General features: G+C 44.4%; 1 protein-coding gene across 5 annotated transcripts in view; it reads left to right on the top strand.

The window, feature by feature from the left end:
• Positions 1 to 18,090, top strand: part of LOC144821103 (uncharacterized) — a 551,585-nt gene that overhangs the window by 83,484 nt on the left and 450,011 nt on the right. For 3 of the 5 annotated variants that reach the window (XR_013608235.1, XR_013608223.1, XM_078677983.1), the window contains exons 1-2: positions 9,023 to 9,521; positions 10,674 to 10,805. The exons of 1 other annotated variant lie outside the window; for it this stretch is intronic. The gene's annotated coding sequence lies outside the window, so the exon portion shown is untranslated. Of the gene's footprint in view, positions 1 to 9,022; positions 9,522 to 10,673; positions 10,806 to 18,090 lie in introns of those variants that run through there. One more of the 5 variants, XR_013608217.1, reaches the window with a different exon arrangement.

Raw genomic sequence — 18,090 nt, 5'->3', positions numbered from 1 at the left:
GTAGAGGACTGAGAATGTTGGCAACGATGAGATTGTAGTGACAGAATATGCCTTTTATTCACCTACGGTCCCCCTTAGCATTCTAAAATTGACCTGCCTGTCCCCTGTAAATGATGTCTTTGCTTAACCATGTGGGACATGGGTGATACATTCGCTATTTCTGTGTGCAGAGGGTCGGTGTCGAGTGTGTATGTCACATCTCAATGTGGCCACGCTGAAATCTATGTTGCTTCCTACATCGAAGTGGTAACTAAAATGGAGGGTAGAGAGCGCCTCAGACAACAATATAAAATGTAGGGTTCCTCCAGGACAATTCAGAGATCCTTTGTAGTAGACTAGACTTTGGGGTTTGGAGGAGGATGACAACGAGCATTTGAAGCTTAGGGAGTTTTACCTCCCATTTGTTGACACATTGTTCACTGAAAAGGATCTTACACAAACTAGTTAACCAGTACCTAAGTGGTTTGGGTCTCCCTTGAGCAGGTGACTCGAAACTCCACTTTACCTTCCTGCTGAGACCAAGACAAGGTCCATGTTTGGCCCAGTCTGAGAGAAATATGCAAAAGGCAATAATTGTCCAAAACACATCTCAAACTGACCGTTGGAATGCACAAATGCTACTTGTAACTTCAGTATAAAGATGGGACAGAAACTTCCAGCCAGTGTGCCAGTACTTCTTTACCATAATAGGGTGCCCAACACCAGTGATGACCACCAAATGCTCTGCCCTCCAGCACTGGGAAGTTCACTGTCAACTCCCCTTGCCAGGTTTGGGGCCAGAATCACGGGTATTTCTACAAACCTGCTACAAGAGTTTTTTAATGACCCTGCTTTGAAGTAGCACGCTGACTCACCTGAAGGGCCTTTGGAGGTTCCCTTGAATAAAGAAGATGCTGTACAGAAAAAGAATGACCACAAAGGAACAGAGGAGGTACAAACCAAAACAATCTGCTGCGAGGAAGAGAAGGACCTACATTGCTTTGCCAGAGGTTGAAACCCGAAAGCCCTGATGTATGCCCTCAGCATGGATCATAAAGCTAAATTCTATAGGTCTCTGTCAATAGGATCGATTGGGAAATCAACACTTTGTGAGTTCCACTCAAGTAACCAAGCACCTAGAAGGATCAGGGTGCCAAAGAATCCTGACCGCATCCCATGGTCTCTACTGAAGAACCACGGTTTCAAAAGAGGTACTCGGCTGAGGAGGTAGGCATCACCCACTATCAGAGAGTCCTTTAATGCGCACTACATACTTGCCTCTCTAACTCAGGCTCCTAGCTTGTTTGTGAGATAGAATTGTTACTGGGCCTGAGGAATGACCCAAGCAGAAACATTAATCAGACCATGAACATCATGAACCATACACAGCCTCCTTCATCAGGTACTGCTCATACTTACCTTAGCCAGTGTGCGTAGGTGAACTTGTAATGAATCGCAACCATGTCGACTGAGCCAGGGCAGAGACACTGCGCTCCCTTCTCACTGGGTTGTGAAGCAGCGCTGCTGAAAACCAAATACTTAAAGGCGCTGCCTGCTCCCCCATCATTGGATGGACACAAGGTACTGTGTAAAAAGGGTAAACCACCACGACAGTGGGAGCCACTAGGTGAGAGTGTTATCATTTGAAAATGTCATAGTTCAGTTAAGACTCCAAGCGAACATTTCTCACCCTATTTACCCCTGGTGGGCCAAAAAGACTATTTTTTCACTATTTTACGTATCTTGTTATAAGCAGCAGACTGCTTAAGTAGCAGAAGAAAGTGGAATATTTTTTGGGATAGGCAGTTGGAATGTAGGTATGAATAAAAATACTAACTTTTCAGGTAGCACTTTAAGTTACTAAATTAACCTATACTCAACCCTTTGGAATTTATGGTACAGAGCAGACAGGCTTAACTTAAGTTAATATGTGAAGTATTTATGCAGTACCAAAACATAAATAAAGGATAGGATGTGGCATTACAGCCATAGTATCCAACTTTAGAACTGGGGAATGAAGTTTGGGTATCTGCGTCGGCTGAAGATCCAGTAAATCTGGGCAAATCACTTAATCTCTCCATTCCTTAAAAACAATGTAACTGATGCAGCAGTAGCTCCTCTGCTATGGCGGAAGAGCATCGCTCACAGCCAGCAGCTTTATTATCATTTTACTTTTCTAACCCAGGTGAGTTTTGGGGGAGGGGCCATCATGGGACAGTCACGGAGAGGGAGTGGTGGGCACTGCTGTCAGTGCGCATGTCGGTTTGTCCGGCTGTCTCAGGACAGCCAATCAGGCATGCACACTGAAGATGTCTCCAACCTGAGCTGCATTGCTGGGTCGGATACGGCAGGCACAGGCTCCCAGTCTCTCTGGGAGTGCAAATCTAGGGTGCTCAAGCCTATCCTGAAACTGCTCTTCTGCTGCCAGCAGCATGAGAGCAGTGTCTGGATTGGTTGCAGGGGATTCTGGGAGCCTGTGCAAGTGAGGAGCAGAAGGGTGGTGATGGGGCAGGTAAGTTATGTTTCATTTGTTTTCTGTTGTTTTATTGGTGTTGCTCATCCCACCCTCCCCCAACCACTCACCCCTGACACCAGCCGCTACTGAACCTCATCTAAAGTGTTCCATTGCCTTTGGGACAAGTTTGTGATAAATAAAACTTTTTTTTAAAATTGTCAAAATACCAAACTATAAAAATCTCAAACCAAATCAGAAAACATAAAATCTAATTAACAAAATGACACCAAAATGACAAAAATCCCATAAGAAGAACCATAAATATATATTTTTATGTTTTAAGTAGCAGTTGTGCCAAAAATGCTAGTCTGTGGAAGCAGTAGACAAAAGATACAGCAGAAGTTGAATACACCAAGCAATTTTGTACCGTTTGAAAGGTTCTGTCTCTTTTTATGGAGCTCAAAATCTTTTAGCGGGGCTAGCCTGAAGCTGTATCTGAGAAAGGTGCATCAAAATCAGACACCTTTGCCATGAGGGTCCTCCTGACGGCTCTGGGGGCCTTGGAAGTGCAAAAAATTGTTTTAAGTTCCAACTTTTCAGGGTTAATGTAGCTGCTCCTCTGGGTCACGTCTAAGGCTCGCAAGACCTCAGGGACAAAACTCGAGACCAGAATTCACTCCAGTAGAGGCAACCAGCAACGTCTAGTCCAGGACCTGGTTCAATTGGTACTAGTCATTTCAAGAAAGGGCCTATTCCAACTTGTTATGTCCCAGGGTCACAAAGGAGACCAGCTAACTGACCAATGGATTCCATTTCTTTGTCCTGGGTACAAAAGGGAGATGCCCCACACCCAGCCCATCCTGTCACCAGGTCTAAGCTATTGTTCTGCTCTTGGAGAAGTTTTCACACCTCATTAAGGTCAAGCACTGCACAGTTGTTAGCAGGCTTATACAATTTAGCCTCCACGAGCTTCAAGCCGGGAAAATGTAACTTTCTAAATGTTACTTTTCCTAAACATCTAGAATAAATCCAACTGCACAAATGAATTGGAATTGTAATAAATATGAAAATAAGTCTTTGAATGACTATTCTAGCAGTTTTATTTCAGAAGTTGCAGATTAAAGATTATTATCTGTATTTTGACATTTTCTATGATTCAGCTACAGCCCTGTTAGTAAAAATAGATTTTGGGCACTAGCCACAGGAAGACTAAGCCAACATTAATTTTAAATGCCCCAATTTTAAATACCAGGCACCCTACTTTATGAGTGACAACACGTACTTATGGGTGATTTATTATTATTTGAAATATTTGAAAGCAGTGTTTCCTGCCTGCCAATAAGGGTTACTTTGACAGGTTTGACATCAGGTTTTTAGGATACTGCACCACTCAGGCTACATGGGTTAGGTTTGAAACCATATTTTACAGTCCCACTCTGTGGATGGCACAATAGGACCTGGAGGCATTTAAGTTCCAAGCCCTGGGTGCATTTCCTACACCCTATGATTGGTTTTTAAAGGCAAGTTATATATGACAATCAGGGGTTAGCCAATTTAACCATGTTTATAGGGGGAGCACAGTCTATTTACTCCTGTTTAGCAGGGGTAAAGAGCACAGAATTGAAAAAACTGGGTCCATAAAGAGTTGGAAAATCTGGGGTGACCATGTAGAAAGGGTGGATTTCCTACTATAGTATTAGTTTTTCCAGTGGGTCAGAGTTGAAGGATGTAAGTACCTCTTACCTGATTTCTGCAAACAAATATTGCAGGCATCTGGAAGGAATGACACCAGACTCTCAAAACTTTACATAATATGGGTCTTCACTAATGAGGACAGGAGGGTTATCCAGGGAAAACTACTGCCCAGTGAACAGAATAGAAGGGAATAGGCTGGGGCCAACCCACATAGATCATAATATACATACACCATCCGATACCCATACCAGAACTGAGAAGCGGTTGAGTGGGAATGACCCTTTCGACCTCACTACATCACTTGACCCAGGTAGGGGGGGTCCAGCTCAGATTTCGCGATTGCTAGTAGTAGGGAGGACATAGTTAAAAGGTCACGCACAACCAGACCCCTTAAATTGGTTTCCTGGAATATCGCAGGTATCCGTCCCAAACTAGAGGATGAAATGTGGCTAAAGCAGGCAAAGGCCTTTGATATTATCTGTACTCAGGAGACATAGTCGAGGGAGAATATTGATTTGGCTGGTTATTGTTCTTTTAATGGGCATGCGAATGCCTCCCCCGCTGGGAGAACGAAAGGAGGACTGTTGACCCTGATCTCTCTTAAATATGGGTCTATAAATGCTAAGACAAACTAATGTAGAGGAGGGTCTCAGGGAACATTTAAAGGCCAAGCATGGACCAATTCCCCATACATAATATAATAAACATTATTGGAGGTCCACGGGTCTATCAGGCCCAGGTAACCTTACAAATTTGCAGTAATCTCATAGGCAGTGTAAATTGAAGAGGACGAAGGATACAGGAGAAAAAAGTGTTTCTTACTACCAAACAACAAACCTAAATGTCCATGAACCAGCTAAAGGAAAATCCTTAAAGGAGGACGGATTCCCATCACTCACCTAGGTGACATGCTTCATCATCTGGGATCTCCTCCTGGTTATACTCTGAGGTAACCAAAGGCTGCGACCTTCTGTCTATCAGAAGGGAGCTCACGGATGTTTTATAATGAGCTTCTTTTTGAATAGTTCTTTGGTATCTATCCAGTGTGATGAGCAGAGGATTTAAGAGTGACAGGCGCAGTGCAATATGTAGAGCTGTGAAAAGTGCAATTTAAAATTGAATAACAAGAGAGAAAAGTTTATTTAATGTGAATCTCCTGCTATACAAACTAAAAACAGTGCAAGAGCAGTTTTGAAAAAATTACTGCCGAAAAAGCGTCTACATGTTTCAGCCACCAGGATGCACATTCGTCCAAGGCTTTCTTCAGGACCACTGCATAACCTTTTGCTACTGCGTATGTGAAAAAACTAAATAAGTGAGAAACACATTTCCAAAAGGGTTGAAATAAATGCAGCCAATAAACCTAAACTCCCCGAGGACTCCCTGAAGTGCTCCGCTCCAGATTGAGGTACCGACTGACAGAGCAGTTTCATACTGGTGCTCTCTGATTAATTGATCTTGCTATCTATCTTGAACATTTTATTTTCGACATCAGCAAGTATAACTATACGAATAATGTAATGAGGCTTCTCTTCCTTTTAAATTAAGTTGTGGTATTTCCTCAAGTGCAAAAAACATTGGATTTTGTCATCATTGACATGAATTTTATTTTTCAACTGCTGATAAAAGGCGTAAAGGATGGAAAGAATGAACTTCTCATATGTTGCACGACATGTTTTCAAGTGTTGACCACAATGATCCCCCTGGCTCTGGATGGTCTCCATTTCTCTGGCCTTCTGGGAGCCGTTAATCGAGGGCAAGGTCAAATTCGCAGCTGGACTGGGAACAGAAACCAGCCCGGGCACTTCCGCTCAACCAGCCCCCCACCCCCACCCCGAGGGCGCCACTGTCAAGCACCGCTGCCACTTTGGTTACAAGGGGCCAGTTTTGCAGCACTGCCCCCACAGGTCAAAAACCAGCCCCCACCCTTCCGGTCCACCGAGAAAATGCCTTGTGCCCGCTACTGCCAGTCCGGGCCTGATAGGCTTGCCGTGTTACATAATACCTGGTTTGTGAGTAAACATCACAAAAAGCAGTTTCCACTGTATGATTTACCATGCAGTTGCTTTGTATATGCATGATGCGTGGAAGGTCACATGATCTGCTGTAGACAGAGGTGAAGGCAGTGGTTTTAAACCGCAAACCAACTTCTAATAATGATTTTGCCACTCTCTGTTAGGCTCTGGAGGCTGTGCTCGCCATTTGATATATCTGTCCCTCGTATAACGGACCTTGGCTTTACTCCCACTATAAAGGAACGTGGGTATAATGGACGATCTGGAGCACCCTATTAACTAGACAGGGCATTGAGAGTTATTATTGCACATTTCTACTTACACTTTATAAAATGCTCACTTAGGTATCGGCTATCTATCGGCCCACATCTTAGGGTTAATTTCCTTCGGGTTGTCATCAAAGTTGCAATTCCTTGGTCAAAGCGTCATTTAAAAAAAAAAATGTTGGTACCTTCGGAGAAGCAAACTTGTGCTCATGTTTTATTTCTGTTGACCATCAGATAGTTGTCAAGTTTCCTAAAAGGTATACTTGTTCCTTGTAGGTAACCAGCAGATGTAGACTTAAGTATTTGCACCTGGATATGTGTCTGTTAAGTGGTACGTTGTTTAAAATCTAATGACCGCTCTATTTAATTGTTTGGTTTTAATACTGATGTACGTCATCCGTTTCCACTTGCACTTTACATCAGACCATGGAAGATACACAATGTGTAGTATTTTTATGGATTGTATGTCAGTTGTTTCAAGTCAACACGAATTGTGATTGTTTTATGTGCTGTCAATATCAATGGTTACATTGATTTGGCATAAACTGCTGACAATAAACTTTTTGATTGGACACTGAAGGTTATGAGCCAACCAAGTATGAGGTTTAAAGCAGGTGTCACAAAGGATACTTCCTGCTCCTGTCAATATCTGAGGACCTTCTGTACAACAAAGGCCAGCACCTTGACAAGTGAAAAAAGAACCCAGAGCAAATAGTTAACGCCTCACCTGTTGCTCTTAATATGAGCAAAACTAAGCTGGGACACCACTGTACCACTACATAAACCCAGTGAGATTATTCTAATTCGAAGTAGTGCATGGGGGTTCCACCCCAAAGATGTGCCATGCTACTGTTGTGTAAAGCACTAGGATAATCGTTGTCTGGTCGACACTGTTCTTCCTACAAGCATCTATTTATACTTCTACCTCCATCCTCACTTACAGCTTTGAGTTGACTTTTCAAAGAGGTGTCTAGAGCTCTAGAAATGCATTGCAATTATCTAGAAAGCACAATGGACCCCAATGAGGAATCGGTTTCTCAGTCCTTGGTCTGTGGCATTGAATTGATAAGCTGCTGTCTGCCATCAGAGACGTCAACAGACATTTAAAGGCGCCCAGGGCTAGTGATAGGTCATATTGCCTCATCAACGATTGGCTGGTGCATTCATACACCTTTTCTGCTACGTGTACTCCGTGTCAAACTTGATTTGACAAGATAAAACTACAACAGCGCAATTCTTGCAGCCCTTGCTCTGGTAAACTGTGGGTCGGACTTTATCATTCTTATTGTGGCTTGTCGTCTTACACTTGCAGGTTCAGTGTTACTGGTCTTTGTGCAAAGCCCATCCTTTCACTGCCAGCAGCTCCTTGCTCTTTTGCAAAGCAAATACACATATTGTTTAAAGAATCTAACTGGTCCATATTCTAATAAGAACCCTAAAATGTTTGGGGAGATTGTTTGCTTATTAAATCAATCAGATCGGTTAAAATGTATTGGCCAAAAGAATAGAAATATCCTTTAAATAGAGTGGACCTATCTCTACATGCAGAGGCTTCATTTATAAAAAAAAATATAGAAACAAATGGACACACAGTTGAAAATGATATATTAATAAAATGTTTCCTTAATGTAATGAAAATAGAATTTCGTGATGGATGTTTATCCCTTGAGAAAAAGATGAGTATTTCAAAACACTATGCAAATATATACAGTGTAGTACATGTATTTATGTGTGTGTATTTATATGTTTGTGTGTATGTGTGTGTGTTTGTGTCTGTGTGATCAATCACATTTACATTGGAACGTACATTTATATATTTTATTTTGCAATTGTGTGAGATTTAACTGTCAGCCAAGCGAGTGTGCAAAATACCATGACCTTAAACTCGTACATTATACATTTTCGGGGGAGACCAGTTTTAGCAAGCTTCATACTGGTTTACAGAACATGAATTTAATATGACCTGTTGGGGCAAAATCTGGGTTCTCGTTATTACACACTGCAGCAAACACAGACATACCTCTCAAGCTAGATTCCGCTCTGCAGCGACCCTCTGTGTTTTGTTTTATTGCTTGAACAATAACTTTAATAAAAGCACTGTGGTCTGTTCAAATCTATTCCCGTTTGGCTCGCGTAATAAGATTATTTCGAACTGAATTATTCCACAATATTCTACGTTTTTATTGGAGGTCGAGAAAACATGTATCCTGCTACCATTTGCACATTTGTTTGTTTAGATTATTTGGGCTGTCTATTTTGCACGAGGGCTGCAGCTATCCTACCTACCGCCGCCTGGATGCACAAGGTTTGCTATGCCAAGGGAGAGCAGCTCTGCAGCCAATTTGGGACAGAGTTAATGTAATCACTATGGTAACTACTCGGATGATCTGAAAGAATTCTTTATGGGGCATCTTTCTGATTGGTGACTTCAGAAGCAGAAACTGCATAAATCTGCCTCATATTACATTTTAATAGCCATTATCACAGAGCACGCAAATAGTGCACCCATTTTACTGGAGGGTAGTAGTTTGTGTTCCTTCTTTTTTTAACTAATATTGAAGTTGCAAATGAAGGTGTTACCAGTCTAATTTCACATTTGCTCATTTTCCCAGACCTCCAGGCTTGTGGAATGAGGAGCAATTCGAGTTCAGCAGCAATGCAACAACTCACGGAACTGCTTACGAGACAGGGGGCTTCGACGGCGGCCAATTGCATGGCTGCCTTTGATCCTGAACTGAGAAACTCCGAACGGCTCCCTCCAATCCAGAAGCTGACAGAGGCGAAGAAGGGGAGGTGCCCCAGGGCTCAGCAACGTGTGGGGCCTTCCAGACGGCGGAATGAAGGCGACTGTCATTATAAGAGCTTCGGCGAGCTCGCGGGCACTGCAGACTGCCGCCGAGGCACGGGTGCCAGAGGACAGGAGGGCTCCCTCTCCCGACGGCAGAGCGTGCCCGGCCGCGCGCAGAGCTCCGCCAGGCGGAGTGCGTCACTCCCCCTCTATACCTGCAGCCGGGGAGCCGCGGGGTCAGCTCGACACTAATGAGGCAGCTGTTTCGGAGACCCATCTCTTCAAAGACAGTGCGCCGAAGAACAGGCAACCAGAACAGCTCGGTGAGTGACTGCACTGCCGCCTGCCCAGCAGTTTCCATGCACGTTTGTTTGTGAGTGTTTCATTTTTCAGCCTGTCTTTAGCCGGACTGCTTGTGTATGTTTTTTCAGTGTTTAGGAATAAAATCACGAGCTTCACACTATTAGCTGTTTCTTATTTTTTACCTCAAGATGTCATGTATTTATATACAAACCTACAGTAAACACTTAAGACAGTTTTCATTCAGGGAATGCCTTTGTGGTGTGTAAAATGAAGCACCATTACTTATATTAACCACACGGACTGAATCGCCCCTCTCAATACACATCCATTAATTGGTGTGTGTGTGTATTTCTGAGGAATACATTTTAGAACAGGATTTTAACAATGCCGCAAGTGCTTTCTGCCGAACACAGTAGTGGGATTTTGCGAATCAATGTTTCAGGAGATTTTATCAGTTTATAATCCCACGTTGAGCATGTTCTCATTATTCACACTGAAACTTATTTTATAATAAAATTCATGTTTGTAGCAGAAAACAAGCTTTAGATTCATGTGGTTCACAGTAAGATACTTCCCTTATCATATTTTATGCATAATCTGTACACAGACTGAGTTATTAATACTCAAAAAAACCTGAGTAGAGTGTGTTTTTGTGTATGTTTGTACCGATAGGTGTATCTCGGTATATGTGGTTTGTATATACAATTTTGTTTATATAAAACTGGATTTGTCCGTGTACTTGTATTTGCTTGCTTGTGTATATGAATGTTTTTGCGTATGTAGGTGTATATATGCATGCAAATGTGTTTGTGTGAATTTTGTGCATATATGGTGTAGTTATGAGTTTCTGTATATTTGTAATTGTGTGTATAAATACACATGTCCTTTTTATTGAGACAGGCGACTGTGTATTTTTAAAGACATATAAACCAGTCAGCATTGAATACAAATGTCAAATACCTACTTTTCTACACCGCTGGCATTGTATCTCCGCCTGCATCTATTGTAATAAAAACCAATTATGCGTGGAACAAATTTGACTTTGCAAACTAAAATGAAATTGCTTTTTAAAGACCTGCTTCGGCTGGGGCAAGATACATTATCAGTTCAGCTCCTGATGATAATGACTTTCCTCTGCTAATAAATCGCCTCATTTTGACTTGCATCAAAAGATTCTGACGAGGAAGAGTGCACACTGCACGATGATGCCACCAGCAGCGGCGCTTGCGGTGACATTCCCTCCACCCTACTACTCGACACATGGTCTCAACACCACCAACACCAACTGAACAGTCCCTTCGGAGGTAGGTCAAAGTACTGTCATTGGTGATGGCATGATGGTGTTGTCGCTGGCTCTTTGTGTCCCCTCTTGTGAAATAGTTTTATATTCTAATACTGAGAGAGTAGCCAAAGCAATATTTTAAATCCAGGTGTATTCAGGGTCTGTCAGAGGCATTGCATGAAGTATTTGTTTTGTCATTTTGCAACATATTGCATGGAACTTGTGTTTTATTTTTGTGGGATCACCCCTATTGCATAGTAAACATATTCCAGTGAACATGTTTTTAGGTGGTATATGAACTGTGATCGCTTGATGTTGATTTTAGTTCTCCAGTAACCTGCTACATAGGAAACTGGATTTTAGTGTTCTAAAGGGTAAGGTACTTGTGTAGAATCCTACAGTACTGGTTCCTAATTCTGATTGATCATATTGTGTGATGCTATGCCTTTCTCCCTAATTTTTCAAATTTTAAGCATTTAAGAATTGTCTAAACGTTGCAATAAAATCCAGAGCAAGTACTCATTGAGTGTAAAATGCACTTTTGCCCTAAATAAGATGCAACAAAATGAAGTTCCTGGTAAGTTACTTGTAGTGACTGTGCCACATTGTAAAAATCTGACCAAAGAATTTCTTATATCCTATCCTTTTTTCTACTTTAAATTAATTTAAGCACATATCTGTGTTACGGTGATGTGTGTGTGTGTGAGGTGTCTTAGATATTGGAGGCATTCACAGATTTGGGTGGTCAGGTATATTCCAAAATATTTTTGGCAAAACATACAATAAAATGTAGGTCCCTCTGAAGCAAAACACTGAGAAATATCTATCCAAGGAAAATATTTCACAGATAAATTACTGATGGAACATTTAGGGCCAATTTTCTTTGGAAATCATTTATTCCCAGCCCTCTCTGTTGAGGCACACAGGTGCAGCAAGGTTCAAGGAAATGAATTGAATTACCTGGTTAGATCAACTGGTGAATCTGGGACGAGAACTCTGATGTCTTGGTTCCACAGCTGCCACTGTAGTTACTACATCATATCTCCTCCTTCATCGTGACCAATTTGGCACCAGTGCTTTGGAAGGAACAACTTTTTGTGTATAATTGGTTACTCTGAGGTACTCGAATTTCTTTCAGCATTATTTAGCGATTTATATTGTTCACTGCATCAAAGGAAAGAGCCTTTCTTCTAAACAGCTCCTAGTCTTTGTGACACAGATTTAAGTATAACACAGCACTATTTGACATTAAGCCTGTCCTTAAAAAACATTATTTTAGTGTTATTTCCATTAAATATTGTCACATTTGCTCAAAATCCTGAAACCTTTCCTTGAGTTTGTGGCTTTATACATCCATAGCTGATTGGATGGTTGTGACTGTCAGGATTGACACATCCACATAATGCACACAGTGGCTAATCGCATTTTGTAGATATCATTTTATGCTAGGAGTTATTCTTTGCCCTGTACTCGTGAACCACACTCGTAAGATCTATAAACCATCTTCGCTCTACTTCATCTCCTAACAAATATGGTTATATTTTGAGATCTGTAAAGGCAACTTTTGTGAACAGGTAGAAAGAAAGACTATTTCCCCCCTATATGGTTCATAACTGGGTAGATACAGATGGCTCGATGTCATAACATCAATGACTCAACCTCTTGGCCCTTGACCAAGATTCCCCGAGGTGGTACTGTTAAACACCCTTAACTCTTGTGGTGTATAATCCTGCATGGAAAAGTAAAACATCACCCAGTGAAGTGGTGCTAGCAATAATCCAGTTGTTAACCACAAAATAGAAATTATTTTTCCATATTTCAGTATAATTCACACATTCATATATTCTCTGTGTGTCTGCGTTTTGGTCTCAAAACTAAGAAAAAATGCACAATTGGTGCATTTATTCATATGTATGCACACATGTTCATTTTACTCTTAGATACTGAAAGTATTATTTTTTTCAAGACCATTTATCAAAGTGATGCTTACCCATGATTGGAGGACTTCATCCAGTGGAATCAATGAAAGAATACACTATAAAAATATATAACCGTTGTGTTGTACTCCTGTGTTGCCACCCGAAGTGCAGGTGACATTAACAGGAAAACATTCCTAAACATTTATGTTTTTAGTACACATAATGTGGTTGAATTATCTGCAAAACCCGCAGCACGTTTAAACATTGAAAAAATCTTAAATGAAAAATCCCACCAGATGTCATGCCATGGTTATATTAGTAGAACTGGTACAGTCGACATTGCATCAGATCACAGTTCTGGGAGATGTTATCTGACTCTTCATTCTAGCCAGTTAGCTTTTGATTGTGGAAGCAATAGCGCTAAGAAATGTGAAAAATAATTCATCAAACTATTTGCAGCGGTGGAATATACTCCGCTTTCACGAAGCCAGATCCTATCCGACTGCTGCTAATGTTCTACAGTGCATACATCTCAATGTAATCTTTAGTGTCATTTGCTCGAAATGAGTTTGGCTTGCAGCAGTGTGCAGACTAGAATGGAGATGTATTATTCATTGACTGGAGATGAAAAATTGAAAAAAAGTGTGCTTGTCTAAACAAGCTGATACTCTCCCTTCGGTGGGATTCCATAATATTTTGCTGCTTTGGTTTTGAGAATGAAAATTTAAAGCAACTTTACAAATATTGTAATGTTTTTTTTCTTATTTGAAAAGGCAGTGGGCTGTTGGATTAAGAGCTCGCTCGTTGCATTCTACTATCATGCTTCCATTGTCTGTTGTGTTGGATAGCCATTGTTCTGGCTATCCTGATGCTAAGATGAGTAAATGTATGAAAGGTATGTTGTGCAAACATTTACGGAATGGCTTGGAATGTGCATTTACAAAAATGGTTATAGTACTGTTCATAGTTAATTTAGGGTCTCGGAATGTATATAATGAAGGACAGTTATAGGGAGAGTAGAATTCCTAGCTGAAAGACATGACCATCAATTCATGTACGGTTCTCCTCTTAACATTTTCGAAATCATCAAAGAGTGAAATCGACAAATATACAAATAATCAATATTGCATTTATCCAAGCATAGATAAATCTAGTCGGTTCCTGCAAAGCGGTTCAGTGTGATACCCATCAGACTCGGCTGTATCAGAAGCAACATAACTTTTTTTTCTATTGAAACAATTCCAAGATCTCCATTTTCTTCTATTGGTGATATCCAAAAAGGCATCCATCCAACTAATATCTTCCAGCTTGTGAAATACAGAAGTGATTATTACTCCTTTTTCTCTTTAAATATGCTGCACAGCCTTACAATGTTTTCTATTCTTGGTGGTATTTGTTTTTTTTGTTGTTTTTCTTTAACTTTTGACAAATATAGAACTGAAAATGCTCACATGGTGCAGCATTTCAGACTGCAGTAAATCATAACTTAATTTTGACATTTTGAGAACACAACAATGAAAAATCCCAATGAAGATGTTAAACTATTATTCTGTAGTAGGGGATCTCTGTGTATAGTCATAATCTAGTGAATAGTCCCGCCCATGTGCGTGGACCCCGGAGCAATCAAAAATAATCTCTTACAGTGTCAAAAAATGCAGAAAATGCATAGACACTTAAGAGAGAATTTAAAGACAGATAATGCAGCCAAAAGGCTACACTGTCCAGTACTTCAACTAGAAATTTCCACCATAAAATCCACAAAACAGCAAAGCCTGTACAGATTTCCCTTGCTTAACAGCAAAATCCCTCAGGAATGATAGAGAGAAGAACCTGGACAGACAAGCCCCATAGGCTGCCATTATGTGGCTTAATTAGGATACTGTGCCTTTAAGAGAACCTTCCAGAACCTTCTCTCAGTATCCCAGAATGCATAGCAGGTCCAACTTAGCCTCAGTTCTTTTTTCCGGCTCCTGCAAGCAGGACCCTGGAGCATTGAGCTCTCCCTTTCAAGGGTTTTTGTTGGTGTTTTACACTGATTTCGATTTTTGGTACTTTTAAAGTACTCTGGTGACTTTCTTTCTGTGTTTCTGCACTCTTTTTTGTCCAATAATGCCTGCATTATTCGACAAGTGCCCTGAGTGCTCAAGAAAGAAGGCCAAGACAGACTCCCATGAGGTCTGTATTCTCTGCCTTCCCTCTTCCCACATCCCTGAGGAGTGTAGGATCTGCAGAAGCTTCTCTGGAAGGACCCTGAAGGAGAGGAAGAAGATCAGGCTTCAGGGGCTTGAGGAGAGGAAGCTGAAGGCACGAGGTGGGTCAGGAGGGGCTCCTTCTACCCATGCTGAGGCCTCTGGGGGGCTCCCCAGGGGCAGGAAGACCAGCCCGCGCCCAAGGTCTCCGTCTGGGTCAGTTGCGCTGACCACGACGTCGAGGGGACGGTCAACGGCCAGTTCCAGGTCTCCCCAGGGCTCTGGGTCGAGAAAACGTCGCCCGTCGACGTCGAGGAACGTGTTCCGGCCGCCGTCGAAGCCGGTGTCGATATCCTCGTCGTCGCTGTCGGCGTCGAGTGATCGACATCGGAGGGCCCGGCGTCGGCGCTCGCCGTCGAGGCGACACCGCCGTTCGCCGTCGAGGACATCGTCGTCGACATCTCCGGCGCCCAAGAGGTCGACGTCGAAGCATTCCAAAAGGCCGACGTCGAGACGGTCGAGGAGATCGACGTCGAGAAGGTCGGAGAGGTCGACGTCGAGGAGATCCAAAGGGTCGCCGTCGAAGCGATCCAGGAAGTCGACGTCGAGACCGGCGAAGAGGTCGAGGTCGCCGTCGAGGCACCATCGCCCGTCGTCGAGGTTTCGTGGCTCGTCGATCTGGTCGGGGTCGACGTCGAGACGAAGACACGGTTCGACGTCGAGGAGTGTGATTCGGTCGACGCCGAAGGACCGTTCGACGTCGAGGGGACATCGGTCGTCGTCTGGACACCGGTCTTCAGCGTCTGTAGGTCCTAAGGACAGGCCCAGGACTGTGGGGGGCTCCCCACTCTCTGGTAGAGGTGATGGCTCGCCGGGACCGGCGCATTCCGGGGTGGATACTCCGATGAAGCCGTCTACGCCTCCTCCGCGGCCTGCTGTGCCGAAGGGTCCTCCTCCGAAGGCCCCTACCCCGCCTCCGAAGCCGGCTCCGCGGGACCCGCGTCCGGTTGCCCCTCCACCCCCGATCCCACCGAGGGAGGTGTCGATGCCTAAGTTCCCGACGCCTCCGAAGAAGACTCCTAAGAAGCCTGGAGCTCCTGACCCTGGGAGGCCGAAGGAGCGTCCGAGGCCCAAGAGGTCGAGGTCTCGCTCGGGGAGACGGGACAGATCGAGGAGTGGCCGCGGATCTTCATCACGATCCAGGCATCATCACAAGAGACGTCGGTCCAGGTCACGTTCTCCTTCTGGGACCCGTTCCTACTCGCCCACGCTGTCCGATTCGCCGGAGACTAGGGTGTCTCCGATAGACGATATTAGCACATTTCAGGAGGTTCTCCTGCGTGGTGCGGCGAAGTTGGGCATTGAGGTTGAAGCGCCTACGGCTTCTACCTCGGTAATCTTTGAGACTTTACACAAGAGGCACTTGTCTCGCCCCCTGTTACCTCTGGTGCCGGGGCTCCTTGAGCCCGCCGAACAGCTATTCCTGACGCCGGCGACGGTGAGATCTGTCCCTTCCAGGATACTGAAAAAGTACAGGGCTCCGGACTCAGACCCAGCCTTCTTGAGGAAAGACCCGGTACCGGATTCAGTCATCGTGACTGCTGCTCGGAAGCTTCATTCCACCTCCCCTGCGTCCACGGTGCCTCCGGACAAGGAGAGCCGGTGGATCGATTCTGCTGGTCGCAAGGCGTGTGGGACATCCGCCTCGTCCATGAAGGCAGCCAGTGACTCGGCTTTGCTGGGACGTTACGACCGGTCCCTTTGGGACTCGATGGAGCAGTTCGCAGACCTCGTCCCTCGAGACCGCAAGGAGGACTTTGTGGAGATCGTCAAGGAGGGGATGTTGGTCTCTAATCAGGCCATCGGCGCTGCAGCAGACATATCGTTGCTGTCCGCGCACGGATATTGCCACGGGATTCACCAGAGACGCCATGCTTGGCTCAGGTTGACATCGTTGAAACCGGAGGCACAGCAACGCGTGGCGAATCTCCCGTTTTCCGGAGATACCCTCTTCGGGAAGCACGCGGATGATGAGATGGCCAGGATGAAGGCCGAAGCGGAGACCCTGACGGCAGTGGGCCTGGAAAAGCCCAAGGAAAAGAAACCCTTCCGACAGTACCAGCGTCGGTTTGGGGCGCAGGGTCGTGGAAGGGGGCAGTCTGCTGGTCAACATCAACAGCGGCAGCAGCAGCAGCAGTACAGGCAGCCCTTCCAGAAGCGACAGGGTGGTAGAGGTCGTCAACAGTCCTCTACCGCGACCAAGGGCCCGGCCGGGTCCCGTCCCTGAGCTGTTACTTCCCCCTCGTCCGTTACCCGCTCCGGTGGGGGGAAGCGTTCAATTTTTTCTGGCAGAGTGGAGAAAAATTACTCAGGACAAGTGGGTGCTGAATATTGTTTGCAATGGATACAGTCTACGTTTCACCAGCCCTCCTCCATCGATTCCTCCCGTCAGCTCGCAGTATCAACTGCGCGAGCTTCAGACGGAGGCGGACGTTCTGCTAAGGAAAAGGGCGATCGAAGACGTACCTCTGTCTCAAAGAGGAAGAGGTCTGTACTCTCGGTTCTTTCTTGTCCGCAAGAAGGACAAAAACGAGTTCAGGCCCATTCTGGATTTGCGGCAGGCAAACAAGTGGATTCGCAGAGAAAAGTTTCGCATGCTGTCGTTGCATCGGATCTACCCTCAGCTGCAACGGGGAGACTGGATGTGTGCCATAGATCTACAGGACGCATACTTCCACGTGCCCATTGCATGCAAACACAGAAAATTTCTGCGCTTTCAAGTCGGCACCAATCACTATCAGTACACGGTGCTACCCTTCGGACTGAAGTCGGCACCCAGGACATTCTCAAAATGTATGGCAGTGGTAGCGGCACACCTGAGGAAGAACAAGGTGTTTGTCTACCCGTACCTGGACGATTGGTTGATCAAAGCCTCCTCCTTCTCGGAAGCTCGAGCACACTTCCAGAAGACGTGCGTTCTCTTGAACAGGCTGGGGTTGCACATCAACATGTCCAAGTCGGTCCCGATTCCGGTGCAGTGCATCCAGTACTTGGGGGCCTCCATCAATACGCTGTCAGCAAGCGTGTCTCCTTCGGAAGAGCGACGTTTATCACTCGTTCGGAAGGCTCAGGCTCTCATGAAAACTCCGTCTACGACGGTGAGGACCGTGTCTTCTCTACTGGGATCGATGGCCTCTTG

The sequence above is a fragment of the Lissotriton helveticus genome, chromosome 1_1 (assembly GCF_964261635.1).
Source record: "Lissotriton helveticus chromosome 1_1, aLisHel1.1, whole genome shotgun sequence".
NCBI lineage: Eukaryota > Metazoa > Chordata > Amphibia > Caudata > Salamandridae > Lissotriton > Lissotriton helveticus.
This window is presented reverse-complemented; position numbering and strand designations above follow the sequence as displayed.